General features: G+C 49.0%; 1 protein-coding gene across 3 annotated transcripts in view; it reads left to right on the forward strand.

Moving 5' to 3' along the window:
• NBAS (NBAS subunit of NRZ tethering complex) overlaps positions 1 to 20,038 on the forward strand; it is a 1,316,984-nt gene that overhangs the window by 479,910 nt on the left and 817,036 nt on the right. The gene's annotated exons all lie outside the window — the stretch shown is intronic.

A 20,038-nucleotide genomic window follows, 5' to 3' on the forward strand; every position in this document is an offset into this window, starting at 1 on the left:
GGCCAGTGTGTGTACACACCATAAGTCTCTGAATCTGTACACGAAGTGCTACAATGTAGCAGCCACATATTGTTCCAATATAAGTTCTGTTCTGCTCCGTATACAGACTCAAGGGGTATCCAGTTAGTCCCATAAACTGTTCATCCGTGAAAAACGGGGATTTTGAGATTTTTATTTTATTTTTATTTTTTTAACATTACTACCATTAATTTTTTCTCTGACGTCCTAGTGGATGCTGGGGACTCCGTAAGGACCATGGGAATAGACGGCTCCGCAGGAGACTGGGCACATCTAAAGAAAGCTTTAGGACTATCTGGTGTGCACTGGCTCCTCCCCCTATGACCCTCCTCCAAGCCTCAGTTAGATTTCTGTGCCCGGCTGAGCTGGATGCACACTAGGGGCTCTCCTGAGCTCCTAGGAAGAAAGTATATGTTAGGTTTTTTATTTTCAGTGAGACCTGCTGGCAACAGGCTCACTGCACCGAGGGACTAAGGGGAGAAGAAGCGAACCTACCTAAGTGGTGGTAGCTTGGGCTTCTTAGGCTACTGGACACCATTAGCTCCAGAGGGATCGAACACAGGACCCGACCTCGTCGTCCATTCCCGGAGCCGCGCCGCCGTCCCCCTTACAGAGCCAGAAGCAAGAAGGTGGTCCGGAAAATCGGCGGCTGAAGACTTCTGTCTTCTCCAAGGTAGCGCACAGCACTGCAGCTGTGCGCCATTGCTCCTCATGCACACCACACACTGCGGTCACTGATGGGTGCAGGGCGCTGGGGGGGGGGGCGCCCTGAGCAGCAATATTAACACCTTGGCTGGCGAACTGACACCATATATAGCCCCAGGGGCTATATAGGTGTTTATTAACCCCTGCCAGAACTTTTACAATAGCGGGAGAAAGCCTGCCGAAAAAGGGGCGGAGCCATCTCCCTCAGCACACTGGCGCCATTTTCCCTCACAGCTCTGCTGGAGGGATCGCTCCCTGGATCTCCCCTGCAGTCCTGCACTACAGAAAAGGGTTAAAAAGAGAGGGGGGGCACAAATTAGGCGCAGTATATATATATATTATGCAGCTATAAGGGAAAACACTCTCTATTGGTGATATCCCTGTGATATATAGCGCTCTGGTGTGTGCTGGCATACTCTCCCTCTGTCTCCCCAAAGGGCTTTGTGGGGTCCTGTCCTCTGTCAGAGCATTTCCTGTGTGTGTGCTGTGTGTCGGTACTGCTGTGTCGACATGTATGATGAGGATAATGATATGGAGGCGGAGCAAATGCCTGTGAATGGGATGTCACCCCCTGCGGGGTCGACACCGGTGTGGATGGACTTATGGAAGAAATTACGTGACAGTGTCAACTCCTTACATAAAAGGTTTGACGACATAGGACAGCCGGCTGCTCAGCTTGTGCCTGTCCAAGCGTCTCACATGTCATCAGGGGCTCTAAAACGCCTGCTACCTCAGATGGCAAACACAGATGTTGACACGGATACCGACTCCAGTGTCGACGACGATGAGACTAGTGTACCTTCCAATAGGGCCACCCGTTACATGATTGAGGCAATGAAAAATGTATTACACATTTCTGATAATACCCCAGATACCACAAAAAAGGGTATTATGTTTGGTGACCGAAAACTACCAGTAGTTTTCCTGCATCTGAGGAATTGATATGAGGTGTGTGAGGAAGCGTGGACTTCCCCCGATAAGAAATTGATAATTTCTAAGCAGCGTACCCTTTTCCGCCAGAGGATAGGTCACGTTGGGAAATAACCCCTAGGGTAGATAAAGCGGTTACACGCTTATTAAAAAAGGTGGCCCTACCGTCACGGATACGGCCGCCCTGAAGGACCTGCTGATAGAAAACAGAAAACTACCCTTAAAGCTATATACACACACACGGGCATTATATTGAGACCTGCTATTGCCTCGGCATGGATGCGCAGTGTGGCAGCTGCGTGGTCAGATTCCCTGTCGGATAATATTCATACTATAGATAGGGACAATATTTTGCTGAAAATAGAGCATATAAAAGACGCTGTCTTATACATGCGTGATGCACAGAGGGATATTTGCCGACTGGCATCACTAATAAGCGCTATGTAAAACCATTGCCGCCAGACGGGGGTTATGGACTTTGCAATGGTCGGGCGATGCCGATTCAAAACGGCACATGGAAGTTTGCCCTAGAAGGGGGTGGAACTGTTTGGGGATGGTCTTTCAGACCTCGTTTCCACAGCTACGGCTGGGAAATCAAAACTTTTGCCACAAGCTACCCCACAGCAAAAGTAAGCACTGTATTATCAGGTACAGTCCCTTCGGCCCCAGAAAAGTAGAGGGCTAGAGGCTCATCTTTTCTGCCAAGAGGAAAAGGTAGAGGGAAAAAGCTGCAGCACACAGCTAGTTCCCGGGAGCAGAAGTCATCCCCTGCGTCCGGTAAGTCCACAGCATGACGCTGGGGCTGCTCAGGCGGACCCGGGTACGGTGGGGGCCCGTCTCAGAAATTTCAGCGCACAGTGGGCTCTCTCACAGGTGGATCCCTGGGTTCTTCAAACAGTATCTCAGAGGTACAGGCTGGAATTCGAGACGTCTCCCCCCCGCCGTTTCCTAAAATCTGCCTTACCGGCAACTCCCTCTGGCAGGGAGGCAGTGTTGATGGCTATCCAAAAAACTGTATTCACAGCAAGGGATTATCAAGGTACCCCTCCTTCTACAGGAAAAGGGTTACTTTTCCACAATGTTTGTGGTACCGAAACCGGACGGTTCGGTGAGACCCATCTTAAATTTAAAATCCTTGAACACATATAACAAAAGATTCAAGTTCAAGATGGAATCGCTCAGGGCGATTATTGCGATCCTGGACGAGGGGCATTACAGGGTCTCTCTGGACATCAAGGATACTTACCTGCATGTCCCCATTTACCCTCCTCACCAGGAGTACCTCAAGATTGTGGTACCGGACTGTCACTATCAGTTCCAGACGCTGCCGTTTGGATTATCCACGGCACCGAGGGTCTTTACCATGGGTAATGACCGAAATGATGATACTCCTTCGCAAGAAGGGAGTTTTAATTATCCCGTATTTGGACGATCTCCTGATAAAGGCGAGGTCCAAGGAACAGTTGGTAAGGGGGTAGCACTTTCTCGGGAAGTGCTGCAACAGCAGGACTGGATTCTCAATTCCAAAGTCACAGCTGGTCCCGACGACACGTCTTCTGTTCCTGGGAATGATTCTGGAAACAGACCAGAAAAAAGTGTTTCTTCCAATGGAAAAAGCCGAGGATTTGTCATCTCTAGTCAGAAACCTCCTAAGACCGGGACAGGTGTCGGTACATCAATGCACACGAGTCCTGGGAAAAATGGTAGCTTCGTACGAAGCAATTCCATTCGGAAGGTTCCACGCAAGGATTTTCCAGTGGGACCTATTGGACAAATGGTCCGAGTCCCATCTCCAGATACAGCAGCGGATAACCCGGTCGGCAAGAACCAGGGTGTCGCTGCGGTGGTGGCTGCAGAGGGTTCATCTACTAGAGGGCCGCAGATTCGGAATACAGGACTGGGTCCTGGGGACCACGGATGCCAGCCTTCGGGGCTGGGGGGCAGTCACACAGGGAATAAAATCCCAAGGACTATGGTCCAAACAGGAGTTTTCACTTAACTTAAATTTTCTGGAGATAAGAGCCATTTACAAGGCCCTAAGCAAAACAAGGCCCCTGCTTCACCAGCCGTACTGATCCAATCAGACAACATCACGGCGCTCGCCCATGTAAACAGGCAGGGCGGCACAAGAAGCAGGAGGACGATGGCAGAAGCCACAAGGATTCCCCGTTGGGCGGAAAATCATGTGGTAGCACTGGCAGCAGTGTTCATTCCGGGAGTGGACAACTGGGAAGCAGACTTCCGCAGCAGACTCCACCCGGGAGAATAGGGACTTCATCCAGAAGTCTTACAAATGCTGGATAACCGTTGGGAAAGACCACAGGTGGACATGAGGGCGTCCCGCCTCAATAAAAAAGATATTGCGCCAGGTCAAGGGAACCTCAGGCGATCGCTGTGGACGCTCTAGTGACACCGCGGGTGTACCAGTCGGTTTATGTGTTCCCTCCTCTCCCTCTCATACCCAAGTTACTGAGGATAATAAGGAAAAGAGGAGTAAGAACTATACTCATTGTTCCGGATTGGCCAAGAAGGGCTTGGTACCTGGAACTTCAGGAGTTGATCTCAGAGGACCCATGGCCTCTGCCACTCAGACAGGATCTGCTGCAGCAGGGGCCCTGTCTGTTCAAAGACTTACCGCGGCTGCATTGACGGCATGGCGGTTGAACACCGGATCCTGAGTGAAAAAGGCATTCCGGAGGAAGTCATTCTTATCCTGATCAAAGCCAGGAAGAATGTCAGCCTGAAGTTCAGACGTTGTAAGGGAGTGCTGCATATTCAGCTCCTTTTTTGTGCCCCAGTGGCACCTTGGGATCTCAATGTGGTTTTGAAGTTCCTGGAATCACATTGGTTTGAGCCACTTAAAACCGTGGATTTGAAATATCTCACATGAAAAGTGGTCATGTGTTGGCTCTGGCTTCGGCCAGGCATGTGTCAGAATTGGCGGCTTTGTCATAAAAAAAAAGCCCTTACCTGACTTTACATATGGATAGGGCAGAGTTGAGGACTCGTCCTCACTTTCTCCCGAAGGTGGTATCAGGTTTTCACTTGTACCAACCTATTGTGGTGCCTGCGGCTACTAGGGACCTGGAGGATTCCAAGTTACTGGACGTAGTCAGGGCCCTGAAAAATTATATTTCCAGTACGGCTGGAGTCAGGAAAACTGACTCGCTGTTTATCCTAGATGCACCCAACATGCTGGGTGCTCCTGCTTCTAAGCAGACTATAGCGCGCTGGATTTGTAGCACTATTCAGCTTGCGCATTCTGCGGTGGGACTACCGCAGCCTAAATCTGTAAAAGCCCATTCCACATGGAAGGGGGCTCATCTTGGGCGGCTGCCCGAGGGGTCTCGGCTTTACAACTTGGCCGAGCTGCTACTTGGTCAGGGGCAAACACGTTGCAAAATTCTACAAATTTGATACCCTGGCTGAGAAGGACCTTGAGTTCTCTCATTCGGTGCTGCAGAGTCATCCGCACTCTCCCGCCCGTTTGGGAGCTTTGGTATAATCCCCATGGTCCTTACGGAGTCCCCAGCATCCACTAGGACGTCAGAGAAAATAAGATTTTACTCACCGGTAAATCTATTTCTCGTAGTCCGTAGTGGATGCTGGGCGCCCATCCCTAGTGCGGATTGTCTGCAATACTTGTAAATAGTTATTGTTACACAAATCGGGTTGTTATTGCGAACCATCTATTCAGAGGTTCCATTGTTATCATACTGTTAACCGGGGTTCCTATCACGAGTTATACGGTGTGATTGGTGTGGCTGGTATGAGTCTTACCCGGGATTCAAAATCCTTCCTTATTGTGTCAGCTCTTCCGTGCACAGTGTCCTAACTGAGGCTTGGAGGAGGGTCATAGCGGGAGGTGCCAGTGCACACCAGATAGTCCTAAAGCTTTCTTTAGATGTGCCCAGTCTCCTGCGGAGCCGTCTATTCCCATGGTCCTTACGGAGTCCCCAGCATCCACTACGGACTACGAGAAATAGATTTACCGGTGAGTAAAATCTTATTATCTCCCTATCCTACTGTATTTTTCTGTTTGAAAAATATCAGTTTTTCGCTTGAAAATACATAGAATCCACGGAAAGTCGTATGTATTTTTGTGTCTGTGATCGGGTGTATATATACTGTGTGTGTGTGTGTGTGTGTATATATATATATATATATATATATATATATATAAATAAAAAGTTAAGGATTGGTGAAAGCACATTACAAAATATCAAACCTGTGTGTTGTGTCCTGATCCCTGTGAGGCGGTGTTAGCAGGAGGTGAGGAGGTAGAGAGCTACAGTGCCTCGGAAGCTGATCTGTGTATGAATGCCATCACTGTGTCGTGACTTATAAGCCCAAAAATCTCATCCTTGTGCCAAGAGAGGAACTGCAGAACAAGGAGAGCTGGGTGCCAAGGATAGACCCCAGAGGCACCGCAACACTAGTGCCCCTCATTCATTATACAGCGTACATTACAGAACAGAGCAGCCTGACATGGGGAAATGTGTTTGTACACCACAGCTCTGTTTGATAGGAGCAGGAGCATCATTTCCATTAGACGCACCCATACATCAATGTCCTCGCCCTTGATACAATGAATAAAAGGCCCATCTTGCTACAGATGAGATAAAATAATATCATGTGTAAACCTTAATGTCTCTGAATGATGAATGAATTTCGGCACAGTCTCCGTCCCTTTTCCATTTTTATATTTACACCGTTAGTGCTACCTCATTGCCCAGCAGTAAAACCATTATGTTCTGAAATGCTTTCTTTTCTATTACATAGCTGTGTCCTGATTGTACATTTACCCCACCCCTCTCTGCTTGTTACTATATGTGTCTGTTGTATTGTGCCATCTGTGTTCTAGGAATTTCCATTGTTATACTTAACAATGCAGTGAAGTTTGAAAGCAAATCATCTCCCAGGGTGCAAACTACCATAAAGACTTGCCAGTCTGAAAAGCTATGCAAAGTATTGTGTAATTGTGTGTTGTTTTAAACTACACCTCTCAGAACGTGTTTTGTGTGTGTGTGTGTATATATATATATATATGTATATGTGTGTCTGTGTACAATATAAATATGTATTTCTGCAGCAGGTTACATTGGTTTCCACAGGGAAAACATCGGGGTGTAGAGTGGATCTTGATCCAGAGGCACCAACAGGCTAAAGCTTTAACTGTCCCAGGATGCTTTGGGCCTCCTCTATAACTCCGCCTCCAGGCACTGAGAGCTCCGCATCGTGTTGGTGCCTGCAGCAGCAGTCACCCTAACAGGAGGGCTGCACTGGGCAGCCCTGAAAAGCTTTTCTACAGAAGATTTCCTATCTCTGGCTGGGCTGTCAGCGTTGTATGTCAGTGTGACAATCTGCTCCCAAGCGGCGTCACATACTCCCACAGCCAGATTCCCGGGTACTTGCGGCGAAGTCACGGCTTAGGCACAGAGTCGCAGACTGCTCTCCTGGTTCGCGTGGCTGCTATGGGGAGGAGGTAAGAGGGTCCCCCAGACGGGACCCGCCATTAAATTGCGTTCCGACCGTGACCTAGGAAGACGGGTTGCAGCACTGGCATGGACACTGTCACCGAGCAGGGACCTCACTAGACCACCAGGGCAATGGAGCACAGTTCGGGTGTACTAACGCCCCGTTTAATAAGGCTCACTAGTACCTGGGGTGGAAGTCCAGCATAGGGGAGGCGGCACTTGACTTGTAGCCCCTCCCCCTGCCTAAGGGCGCCATCTACTGCAGATTACCCGCCCTGGAGCTGCCTCACACTCTCACTCACTCCCTGACTGAGACGCTAAGCGCCATCTTCTGCGCATACTGCTTCTGGTCTCCGGGATTGCAGGGTAAAGTCTCCCTTGTAAAGCCACCTGTATACAGCGCTGTGTATTTACAAACACTTCAAGCATCCTACATGTCTTTATACAGACAGCGTTAGTTGAGAAAGAGTGTACCTGTTACAGAATATATGAATATATTGTACGAGTATTCTGATATATCCTCCAGTCACTGACCGCGCTGTGTGTTTTTATTTTTATATATATATATATATATATATATATATTTACTCATGTAGATGAACCAGCACTCTTTGCCTAATTCCTTATGTGCAGGGGTCATCAGTGAACAGTGGATGCCGTGTTTAAAAGAAACAGCGGCACTCCAAGTGATTGTGAGCAATCTTTAGTGAAAAGGTAACATTATATCTCAGTCATGAAGCTGAATTTTTTTTATCTGGCTTCATCGTACTATATTAGCCCTGTTGTTGCATTTATCTCATAATGTCTAACAGAAAGGGCAGTAAATTAGTGGAAGCTCCTGCATCATGCAGATCATGCTCCAAGGATTTACCAGAGGGGGAAGTGTTGTATGATGGTCTGTGTATTACTTGTCTTGCGCCTCCCAGTCAGTCCGCAACTCCAGCATCTACTCAGGAGCCACCCTGTGCTGCGCTCAGCACCCTGCTGGGTACTCTGGTGGAACGCCTAGCGCCCCCTATGGGACCACCAGTGCCACTGCCACCTCATTTTGTCCCTATGATTACTCTGCCTTGGTGGAGAATTTGTCTAACCAACTGCAGCAAATGAATCAGTCTCTTGTTAGACAGAAACCTACCCCAGGTCACTTCCGGGTCTCTGGGTCCTCTAAGCGGGCTGCTTCCTCCTAACAATATACAAACCTCTCTGATGTCTCATCCAGGGCCGGTTCCGGGGCTTCTGGCGCCTTGGGCGGCATTAGGGGGCGTGGCTTCATACAGGGGGCGTGGTCAGTTAAGCCCCCTGTACTGTTGTAGGATGTGCGGTGCGCGATGACGTCATCGCGCACAGCAAAGGTCCTCTCCACGAAGGTAAACTAGACGCTAAGCATCTAGTTCCCTTCGTGGAGAGGACCTTTGCTGTGCGGTGCGCAATGACGTCAACGCGCACCGCACATCATTACAGTGAAGGTCCTCTCCAGGAAGGGAAACTAGACGCGTAGCATCTAGTTTCCCTTCACAGCGGGCAGCCCACGAAGGGAAAATAGACGCATAGCGTCTAGTTTCCCTTCACAGTGGACAGCAGGCCGCGGCAGCGGGGGGCACCACAGCAGCAGCGGATCTTGCCATGGTGCGGCACCCTCCGGATGGCGCCGGCGCCCTCCGGAAGGCGGCGCCCCGGGCAAAAGTCCTGCTTGCCCGTGGCAAGATCCGCTACTGGTCTCATCTGAAGAGGAGGGGGAGCATACGGTCCTATCAAACACAGAGTCCTGTGTTACCGATGAGGATTCTCCATTGCATATTGATGTCCTGCCTTAGTGGCTGCTATTAAGCATAGCCTTCAAATCACTGATGATGAGGATTCCACTACTGTCACTTAGAAAACTGATAAGTTTAAACAACAGAAGGTGGTTAAAACTGTACTACCCCATTCTTATGGGAGTCCTGGTCTAATCAGTGGCAGATCTAGACTTAACTTTTAGGGGGGGCTGTTTAAGAATTATGACCCCTCCCCCTAATCATAGCTCCTCCCACTTAGAGATGCTCTTCCCGTTCGCTTCTAAAATTTTCTATTGTTACCATTACTAATAAAATGTTGCCAGTTAGTGGAGAGAACCCTGCGCACTGGTGATACAGACTGGCTTATCACCATTCCTGCATAGCACACAGAATGAGCCGAAATTTACATTATAGTACACGGTATGAGCCGAAATTCACATTTAAGCACACAGAATGAGCCGAAATTCACATTATACCACACGGTATGAGCTAAAATTCACATTATACCACACAGAATGAGCTGAAATTCACATTATAGCACACAAAATGAGCTGAAATTCACATTATAGCACACTAAATGAGCCGAAATTCACATTATAGCACACAAAATGAGCTGAAATTCACATTATAGCACACTAAATGAGCCGAAATTCACATTATAGCACACAAAATGAGCCGAAATCCACATTAAAGCAAACAAAATGAGCCGAAATTCACATTAAAGCAAACAAAATGAGCCGAAATTTACATTATAGTACATAGAATGAGCCGAAATTCACATCATATCCACAAATGACCCCAGCGGTGCCAGATACTCAAATGCCACCCGCGGTGCCAGATACATATGACCCCAGTGGTGCCAGATACACCTGACCCCAGTTGTGTGTGCCAGATACACATGACCCCAGTGGTGCCAGATACACATGACCCCAGCGGTGCCAGACACAAATGCCCCCCAGCGGTGCAGGATACACAAATGCCCCCAGCGGTGCCAGATACAAATGCTCCCAGCGGTGCCAGAATACAAATGCCCCCAGCGGTGCCAGATACAAGTGCTCCCAGCGGTGCCAGAATACAAATGCTCCCAGTGGTGCCAGAATACAAATGCCCCCAGTGGTGCCAGACTAAAAATGCTCCCAGTGGTGCTTACCCTCCTGCTTCCAGTGCCACTGCCGCCGATTCCCGTCTCTGATGCTGATGGGGAGCAAGCGCACCGCGTTTCTCTCCTGCGCCTCCCTTCACTGAGTCCATATATCCGGCGGCCATTTGAAATATAGTGCCGGCTTGTGAGCCAGCCAAAGCTCACGGGCCGGCAGCCAATCAAGAGCCGGTCCGTGACCTCTGATTGGCTGACAGCCACAGACATTTAACATGACTGCTGGAGACAGGGACACAGTGGGCAGGAGAGGCGCGCGCAGCGCTCTCCTCCCTTCAGCGTCAAGAAGAGATGGGAATCGGCATCAGCAGTAGGCGTGTGTGCGGGGGTGGATGCACCAGTAGGCGTGTGTGCGGGGGGGTGGATGCACCAGGCACCCCCCGTGCGCACGCCTACACTGTCACTCTACAGCTCTGTCTCCCCTTCCCTCTCCAGTCCGGCACCGTGGCGGGACCTGGCCATCCATCCCGGTGCCGGTATGTGTAGGGGGTCATTCGCCCTAATCGCCCCCCGCTAAATCCGCCACTGGGTCTAATCCAGGGAAGAAATTCCCTCTGCCTTGGCTTGCTATCCTCTCCCTGCAGAGTTGTGTAACAAATGGGAGACTCCACCCCCAGTGGATTCTCTAGTCACCCGCCTCGTGATGTTGTCCACTCTGCCTGTCACGTCACTGAAAGAACCGACAGATAAGCGTGTGGAGGGATGCTTGAAATCTATCTACTCCCTTACAGGAGCTATTCATAGACCCACTATAGCTGCCTCTGGGTTCAGGCGTTAGAGGAAGAGCTGCCCGAGGGTATATCTGTCAATGCCAGATAATACCGGTCTCACATTACTACCATCGCCTATTACATCTTCTGAGGTAGGAGTATTGGCAGCCAAGGCGTCGACCATGTCTGACCTGGCTCAGTGCATACTGTGGTTGAATTCATGGAATGTGGACCTGGACTCCAAAAAGACCTTGGAGGTACTCCCCTTTACTGGGGACATTTTGTTTGGGGAAGACCTAAATAAAATTGTGTCTGAATTAGCAGCCTCTAAGACTGCTATCCTCCCAACTTTTAATCCTTCTGCACAGAAGACAAAAGGTACCACTTTTCGTTCCTTTCGGCCTCAAGGGAAAGCAACGGGTCAGTCATACCCGAGACAATGTTGGGGATCCCGATTCTGCTCAGTGGTATTGAACCCCTGATTCTGGCTTTACGAGACGTGTTAAAGCTCCCTTTAGAGGACCCTGCGTCACAGCAGTCGTTTTTCTTTATACAAAACAAGCCTAATGTTACTTTCCCTGATTCTGCAGAGTTAAGGAGGGTATACACGGGAGAGATGTGTGCTGAGCGACCCGCTAGATTGGCCTGCATGCAGGCTCAATCTAGCAGCGGCGATAGCGATGTGCGGGGCCGCGCATTGCTATCGCTGAGGGGGCTACACACTAGTGATCTGTGCTTAAAATCTAAGCAATTTAGTAAGAATGCTTAGATTTTAAGCATGGATCTCTCCGTGAGTACCCCCCTTTAGATGACCTATTCAAGCTGGCCTGGAAAAATCCAGACAAACAATTCCAAGTGTCCAAAAAAATTTTGCGCACTTTCCCATTTGCTCTTGAAGGTAGGAAATTTTGGGAGAACCCCCAGGGTTTATGTGTCAGTCTCTCACCTGTCGAAAAAGGCGGTGCTGCCTGCCCCGGGCTCCTTTACCATGAAGAATCCTGGGGATAGAATAATAGAGACTACACTCAAATCTATTTACATGGCAGCAGGTGTATCACAAAGGCTGGTCATTGTGGGTTGCTGGATGACCCATGCCATTCAAACCTGGGCCACTCAATTCTCGGGGGTTATGCCCTTGGCCACTATGGTGAGCCTCCTGAAACACATTACATGTGTCCTCTGTGATTCACTCAAGGAGATGGGGAACATTAATGCTATAACTTCTGCCATGGCAGTGTCGGCGCGCAAGGCCTTGTGTGTGCGTCAGTGGATTGCGGACGCAGAATCCAAACATAGTGTGGAATCCCTCCCCTTTTCTGGGGAATGGCTCTTTGGGGTTGAATTAGATACCTTAGTTACGGCTGGGGCCCCGCCAGCAAGATGCTCCTACCCGGGGCCGTATGTCCCGTCCTTTTGGTCTCACAGATTTCGATCTAAGGCAAGAGGTGCCTCCAATGCAACTAGAGGCACCAGTGGTAAGCCCAGAAAGCCTGCAAGTACCAGCTCTCAGGAACAGACCACCAGTTCTGCTAAGGCCTCAGCATGACGGTCCCCACCCACCCCGAGGGGATCTCGAGGTGGGAGCACGACTGCATCACTTCATCCGCATCTGGGAGACTTCCTGCCATGATACCTGGGTCAGAAATCTTGTTTCTCAGGGCTACAAGCTGGAGTTCAACAGTTCTCCCCAACAATTTTTCAAATCAAGCTTACCAGGATGTGCAAGTTATGTTGCAACAGGCCATCCAAAAGTTGGTCCAGTCCCACGTCATTGTTCTGGTACCTATACCGCAACGCAGCAAGGGGTTTTACTCCAACCTGTTTGTGGTGCCGAAACCGGACGGTTCGGTAAGACCCATTTCTCTAACGTCCTAAGTGGATGCTGGGGACTCCGTAAGGACCATGGGGAATAGCGGCTCCGCAGGAGACTGGGCACATCTAAAGAAAGCTTTAGGACTATCTGGTGTGCACTGGCTCCTCCCCCTATGACCCTCCTCCAAGCCTCAGTTAGATCTCTGTGCCCGAACGAGAAGGGTGCACACTAGGGGCTCTCCTGAGCTTCTTAGTGAAAGTTTTAGTTTAGGTTTTTTATTTTCAGTGAGACCTGCTGGCAACAGGCTCACTGCATCGAGGGACTAAGGGGAGAAGAAGCGAACTCACCTGCGTGCAGAGTGGATTGGGCTTCTTAGGCTACTGGACATTAGCTCCAGAGGGACGATCACAGGCCCAGCTTGGATGGGTCCCAGAGCCGCGCCGCCGGCCCCCTTACAGAGCCAGAAGGCAGAAGAGGTCCGGAAAATTGGCGGCAGAAGACGTCCTGTCTTCAACAAGGTAGCGCACAGCACTGCAGCTGTGCACCATTGCTCTCAGCACACTTCGGTCACTGAGGGTGCAGGGCGCTGGGTGGGGGCGCCCTGAGACGCAATAAAAACACCTTGGATGGCAAAAAAATGCATCACATATAGCTCCTGGGCTATATGGATGCATTTAACCCCTGCCAAAATACATAGAAAAACGGGGGATAAGGCCGCCGATAAGGGGGCGGAGCCTATCTCCTCAGCACACTGGCGCCATTTTCCCTCACAGCTCCGTTGGAGGGAAGCTCCCTGTCTCTCCCCTGCAGTCACTACACTACAGAAAGGGTTAAAAAAGAGAGGGGGGCACTAATTAGGCGCAGTATTAACTATACAGCAGCTATAAGGGGAAAAACACTTATATAAGGTTATCCCTGTATATATATAGCGCTCTGGTGTGTGCTGGCAAACTCTCCCTCTGTCTCCCCAAAGGGCTAGTGGGGTCCTGTCCTCTATCAGAGCATTCCCTGTGTGTGTGCTGTATGTCGGTACTTTTGTGTCGACATGTATGAGGAGAAAAATGATGTGGAGACGGAGCAGATTGCCTGTAATAGTGATGTCACCCCCTAGGGGGTCGACACCTGTGTGGATGAACTGTTGGAAGGAATTACGTGACAGTGTCAGCTCTGTATAAAAGACAGTGGTTGACATGAGACAGCCGGCTACTCAGCTTGTGCCTGTCCAGACGTCTCATAGGCCGTCAGGGGCTCTAAAGCGCCCGTTACCTCAGATGGCAGATATAGACGCCGACACGGATACTGACTCCAGTGTCGACGGTGAAGAGACGAATGTGACTTCCAGTAGGGCCACACGTTACATGATTGAGGCAATGAAAAATGTTTTACACATTTCTGATAATACGAGTACCACCAAAAAAAAGGGGTATTATGTTCGGTGAGGAAAAACTACCTGTAGTTTTCCTGAATCTGAGAAATTAAATGAGGTGTGTGATGATGCGTGGGTTTCCCCCGATAACAACTGATCATTTCTAAATGTTATTGGCATTATATCCTTTCCCGCCAGAGGTTAGGGTGCGTTGGGAAACACCCCCTAGGGTGGATAAAGCGCTCACACGCTTGTAAGGGCTCTACCTTCGCCTGAGATGGCCGCCCTTAAGGATCCTGCTGATAGAAAGCAGGAGGGTATCCTAAAAGGTATTTACACACATACTGGTGTTATACTGCGACCAGCAATCGCCTCAGCCTGGATGTGCAGTGCTGGGTTGGCGTGGTCGGATTCCCTGACTGAAAATATTGATACCCTAGATAGGGACAGTATATTTTTGCCTATAGAGCATTTAAAAGATGCATTTCTATATATGCGTGATGCACAGCGGAATAATTGCCAACTGGCATCAAGTCTAAACGCGTTGTCCATTTCTACCAGTAGAGGGTTATGGACACGTCAGTGGTCAGGTGATGCGTATTCCAAACGGCATTTGGAAGTATTGCTTTATTAAGAGGAGTTATTTGGGGTCGGTCTTTCAGACCTGGTGGCCACAGCAACAGCTGGGAATTCCACGTTTGTACCCCAGGTCGCCTCTCAACATGAGAAGACGCCGTATTATCAGGCGCAGTCTTTTCGTGGACAAGCGGGCAAAAGGTTCCTCATTTCTGCCCCGTGACAGAGGGAGAGGAAAAAGTCTGCAGAAATCAGCCAGTTCCCAGGAACAGAAACCCTCTCCCGCCTCTGCCAAGCCCTCAGTATACGCTGGGGCTTTACAAGCAGAATCAGGCACGGTGGGGGGCCCGTCTCAATGAATTTCAGCGCGCAGTGGGCTCACTCGCAAGTAGACCCCTGGATCCTTCAGGTGATATCTCAGGGGTACAAATTAGAATTCGAGACGTCTCCCCCTCGCCGTTTCCTAAAGTCGGCTTTACCGATGTCTCCTTCTGACAGGGAGACAGTTTTGGAAGCCATTCACAAGCTGTATTCCCAGCAGGTGATAATCAAGATACCCCTCCGGCAACAGGGAATGGGGTATTATTCCACACTGTTGTGGTACCGAAGCCAGACGGCTCGGTGAGACCGATTCTAAATCTAAAATCTTTGAACACTTACATACAGAGGTTCAAATTCAAGATTGAGTCACTCAGAGCAGTGATTGCGAACCTGGAAGAAGGGGACTACATGATGTCTCGGGACATCAAGGATGCTTACCTTCATGTCAATAATTTACCCTTCTCACCAAGGGTACCTCAGGTTTATGGTACAGAACTGTCACTATCAGTTCAGACGCTGCCGTATGGATGGTCCACGGCACCCCGGGTCTTTACCAAGGTAATGGCCGAAATAATGATATTCCTTCGAAGGAAGTGAATTTTAGTTATCCCTTACTTGGACAATTCCCTGATAAGGGTAAGATCCAGGGAACAGTTGGAGGTCGGTGTAGCACTATCTCAGGTAGTGTTGCGGCAGCACGATTGGATTCTCAATATTCCAAAATCGCACCTGGTTCCGACGACGTGTCTTCTGTTCCTAGGGATGATCCTGGACACAGTCCAGAAAAAGGTGTTTCTCCCGGAGGAGAAAGCCAGGGAGTTATCCGAGCTAGTCAGGAACCTCCTAAAACCGAGCCAAGTCTCAGTGCATCAATGCACAAGGGTTCTGAGTAAAATGGTGGCTTCCTACGAAGCAATCCCATTCGGCAGATTCCACGCAAGAACTTTCCAGTGGGACCTGCTGGACAAATGGTCCGGGTCGCATCTTCCGATGCATCAGCGGATAACCCTGTCACCAAGGACAAGGGTGTCCCTCCTGTGGTGGTTGCAGAGTGCTCATCTTCTAGAGGGCCGCAGATTAGGCATTCAGGACTGGGTCCTGGTGACCACGGATGCCAGCCTGCGAGGCTGGGGAGCAGTCACACAGGGAAGAAATATCCAGGGCTTATGGTCAAGCCTGGAGACATCACTTCACATAAATATCCTGAAGCTAAGGGCCATTTACAATGCTCTAAGCTTAGCAAGACCTCTGCTTCAAGGTCAGCCGGTGTTGATCCAGTCGGACAACATCACGGCAGTCACCCACGTAAACAGACAGGGTGGCACAAGAAGCAGGAGGGCAATGGCAGAAGCTGCAAGGATTCTTCGCTGGGCGGAAAATCATGTGATAGCACTATCAGCAGTATTCATTCCGGGAGTGGACAACTGGGAAGCAGACTTCCTCAGCACGACCTCCACCCGGGAGAGTGGGGACTTCACCCAGAAGTCTTCCACATGATTAAAAACTCGACAGGTATTGCGCCAGGTCCAGGGACCCTCAGGCAATAAGCTGTAGACGCTCTGGTAACACCGTGGGTGTACCAGTCAGAGTATGTGTTCCCTCCTCTGCCTCTCATACCCAAGGTACTGAGATTGTTAAGATGGAGAGGAGTAAACACTATATTCCTGGTTCCGGATTGGCCAAGAAGGACTTGGTAACCGGAACTGCAAGAGATGCTCACGGAGGATCCGTGGCCTCTACCTCTAAGAAGGGACCTGCTCCAGCAAGGACCCTGTCTGTTCCAAGACTTACCGCGGCTGCGTTTGACGGCATGGCGGTTGAACGCCGGATCCTGAAGGAAAAAAGGCATTCCGGATGGTCATCCCTATCCTGATCAAAGCCAGGAAGGATGTAACCGCAAAAACATTATCACCGCAATTGGCGAAAATATGTTGCGTGGTGCGAGGCCAGTAAGGCCCGACGGAGGAAATTCAACTGGGTCGATTCCTACATTTCCTGCAAACAGGAGTGTCTATGGGCCTGAAATTGGGGTCCATTAAGGTTCAAATTTCGGCCCTGTCAATTTTCTTCCAAAAAAGAACTAGCTTCAGTCCCTGAAGTTCAGACGTTTGTAAAAGGGGTACTGCATATACAGCCTCCTTTTGTGCCTCCAGTGGCACTTTGGGATCTCAATGTAGTTTTGGGTTCCAAAAGTCACATTGGTTTGAACCACTTAAATCTGTGGAGTTAAAATATCTCACATGAAAAGTGGTCATGCTGTTGGCCCTGGCCTGGGCCAGGCGCGTGTCAGAATTGGCGGCTTTATCCTGAAAAAGCCCTTATCTGATTTTCCATTCGGACAGGGCGGAATTGAGGACTCGTCCTCAGTTTCTCCCCAAGGTGGTTTCAGCGTTTCACCTGAACCAACCTATTTGTGGTGCCTGCGGCTACTAGGGACTTGGAGGCCTCCAAGTTGCTAGACGTTGTCAGTACCCTGAAAATATATGTTTCCAGGACGGCTGGAGTCAGGAAATCTGCCTCGCTTTTTATCCTGTATGCACCCAACAAGCTGGGTGCTCCTGCTTCTAAGCAGACTATTGCTCGTTGGATTTGTAGTACAATTCAGCTTGCACATTCTGTGGCAGGCCTGCCACAGCCAAAAATCTGTAAATGCCCACTCCACAAGGAAGGTGGGCTCATCTTGGGCGGCTGCCCGAGGGGTCTCGGCTTTACAACTTTGCCGAGCAGCTACTTGGTCAGGAGCAAATACGTTTGTAAAATTCTACAAAATTGATATCCTGGCTGAGGAGGACCTGGAGTTCTCTCATTTGGTGCTGCAGAGTCATCCGCACTCTCCCGCCCGTTTGGGAGCTTTGGTATAATCCCCATGGTCCTTACGGAGTCCCCAGCATCCACTTAGGACGTTAGAGAAAATAAGAATTTACTTACCGATAATTCTATTTCTCATAGTCCGTAGTGGATGCTGGGCGCCCATCCCAAGTGCGGATTGTCTGCAATACTTGTACATAGTTATTGTTACAAAAATCGGGTTATTATTGTTGTGAGCCATCTTTCAGAGGCTCCTCTGTTATCATGCTGTTAACTGGGTTCAGATCACAGGTTATACGGTGTGATTGGTGTGGCTGGTATGAGTCTTACCCGGGATTCAAAATCCTTCCTTATTGTGTACGCTCGTCCGGGCACAGTATCCTAACTGAGGCTTGGAGGAGGGTCATAGTGGGAGGAGCCAGTGCACACCAGGTAGTCTAAGATCTTTCTAGAGTGCCCAGCCTCCTTCGGAGCCCGCTATTCCCCATGGTCCTTACGGAGTTCCCAGCATCCACTACGGACTACGAGAAATAGAATTACCTGTGAGTAAATTCTTATTTTAATGTTAGCACATCATCAGAAATACACATGTGACAATGTGCTAATATTGAAACAGGGGAATCATCCTGCTGTATCAAGTGTTAATTAACCTGAGTGCCGCCTTCATGCATGCAATGTTTGGGCTCTGTGTATATACTGTATATATGTGTTTCTAACGTACTGCCGCATTTTGGAATTTTACTTTCATTTGCGTTGATCCCAATAATGCATTACCTTCCCCTAGCAATGTTTATTAATAGTTCATGTGTTTATAAATAGCGTAGTGGAATAAAGACTCAAACTGTGTTTAATTAAACAGCTCAATATTGAGCTAAATGAAGCGATAGTTATGAGCCAGGAATGACTCAGGAGATAGCTGCTACTCTGCTCTGCACCACTAAGCAGCTATCTATATGTGAGTTGGGTATAAGTGAGCGGCGGTCAGGAGACAATACCGACGCTGGGATCCCGGATGTTAGATGGCCGGCGGTGGGGGTGCTTCCACTGACTCACTCATCACTAATTCTCTTACTTCTCGATATGTTAGGAAGCTGAAATGTAACATAGGTATTCTGCAGATGGAAAATAGGAAATCTACGTTATTAGAATTGTATTAAACCTCCCCTAAGGTGATGAAAAGGGGGTTGACCTAATGACGTCATTACCGATGTGTGGCTAGTGTTGCGTGAGCGATAACGCCCAAATGGACAATCTGATCAAAATGTGGATTGCGCCTCCAGTGCGTAGAATTTAATAAACTACAAAAATGGTCCTGTCACTTTTTACCGTATCTGCTACGGGCGCTCCTCAGGTAACGCCACCATGGATTAATATTTACTTACATTAAGATGTCTCAAATGTACATCTCTATAGATAAGCTATTTTTTTTTACACTCATTTACATTTACAACCGTGAAATCCGAAACTTCCGTGCGAAGAACGGATAGCACAGCTAGTGTACCTATAAATAACAGACATACAGCATCATTGTTGTGCTGCAGGTTACAGAGCTTGTAAGTGTTACAATGCATTAGCGCTTTGAGGAAGCAACACAATCTGCTTTTCTGCAAAAGTTTCCATCAATTACAGTGTCTCTTTATTATGTGTTTAGTGAAAACTTCTTTTATTCTATATTGTACACACATTTCTCAGTGTCCTTTTGTAATATGGGGAGGGGGGATTTGATTAGGTGTGAAGTGGGCGAATCAGCCGTTGCCACCCAGCAATGACAGCCCGATCCGCCCCCTTCGCATTCCCTGCCGAATGCCAGATTTGCTAAAAAGTGTTCTCTGCCTATGGGGCAGCAAGCACTTTTTAGCAAGATCCCCACCACCTAATTGAATTTGCCCCTACAGTAAGTGTGATTGAACGCAGTGCCACTCCTCCTGTTCCCTTTTGGTACTAATAACACTTATAGAGCCTTTATGCCTAATTCAGAGCCATGGACTTGAATTGTGGACAGAGCCGTGGTCTGGATTGTAAGGTTTAGTTATCAAACCTGGTTGTCTCACCTGAAGTTGTCTGACTGTCGTTCCATCTCTCAGGTCACGGCTCCTTCCCCCGTCCTTGTCGGCTGTTTCATCGCACTATTGTGTCCAGTCTGGGGCCAGTTTTAATGTTGTTATGAATCTTGGACAATAATTCCAGTGTGCAACATGAAAAGCGTACACAGGGAGTTTGGGTTTACTGTCCCCGATAGTAGTGTTACCCCCTTGTCTTGCACTTAAAGTGTCCCTTAATGTGTTGAGTTGGCAGACCATGTTGGGAGACAAAGGAGCTCACCAACCAACATCAGCCCTGGTCAGTATACTGATATCCGTACACACACTACACTAGATTAACC

Source organism: Pseudophryne corroboree, chromosome 4, assembly GCF_028390025.1.
Source record: "Pseudophryne corroboree isolate aPseCor3 chromosome 4, aPseCor3.hap2, whole genome shotgun sequence".
In the NCBI taxonomy this organism is placed as follows: domain Eukaryota; kingdom Metazoa; phylum Chordata; class Amphibia; order Anura; family Myobatrachidae; genus Pseudophryne; species Pseudophryne corroboree.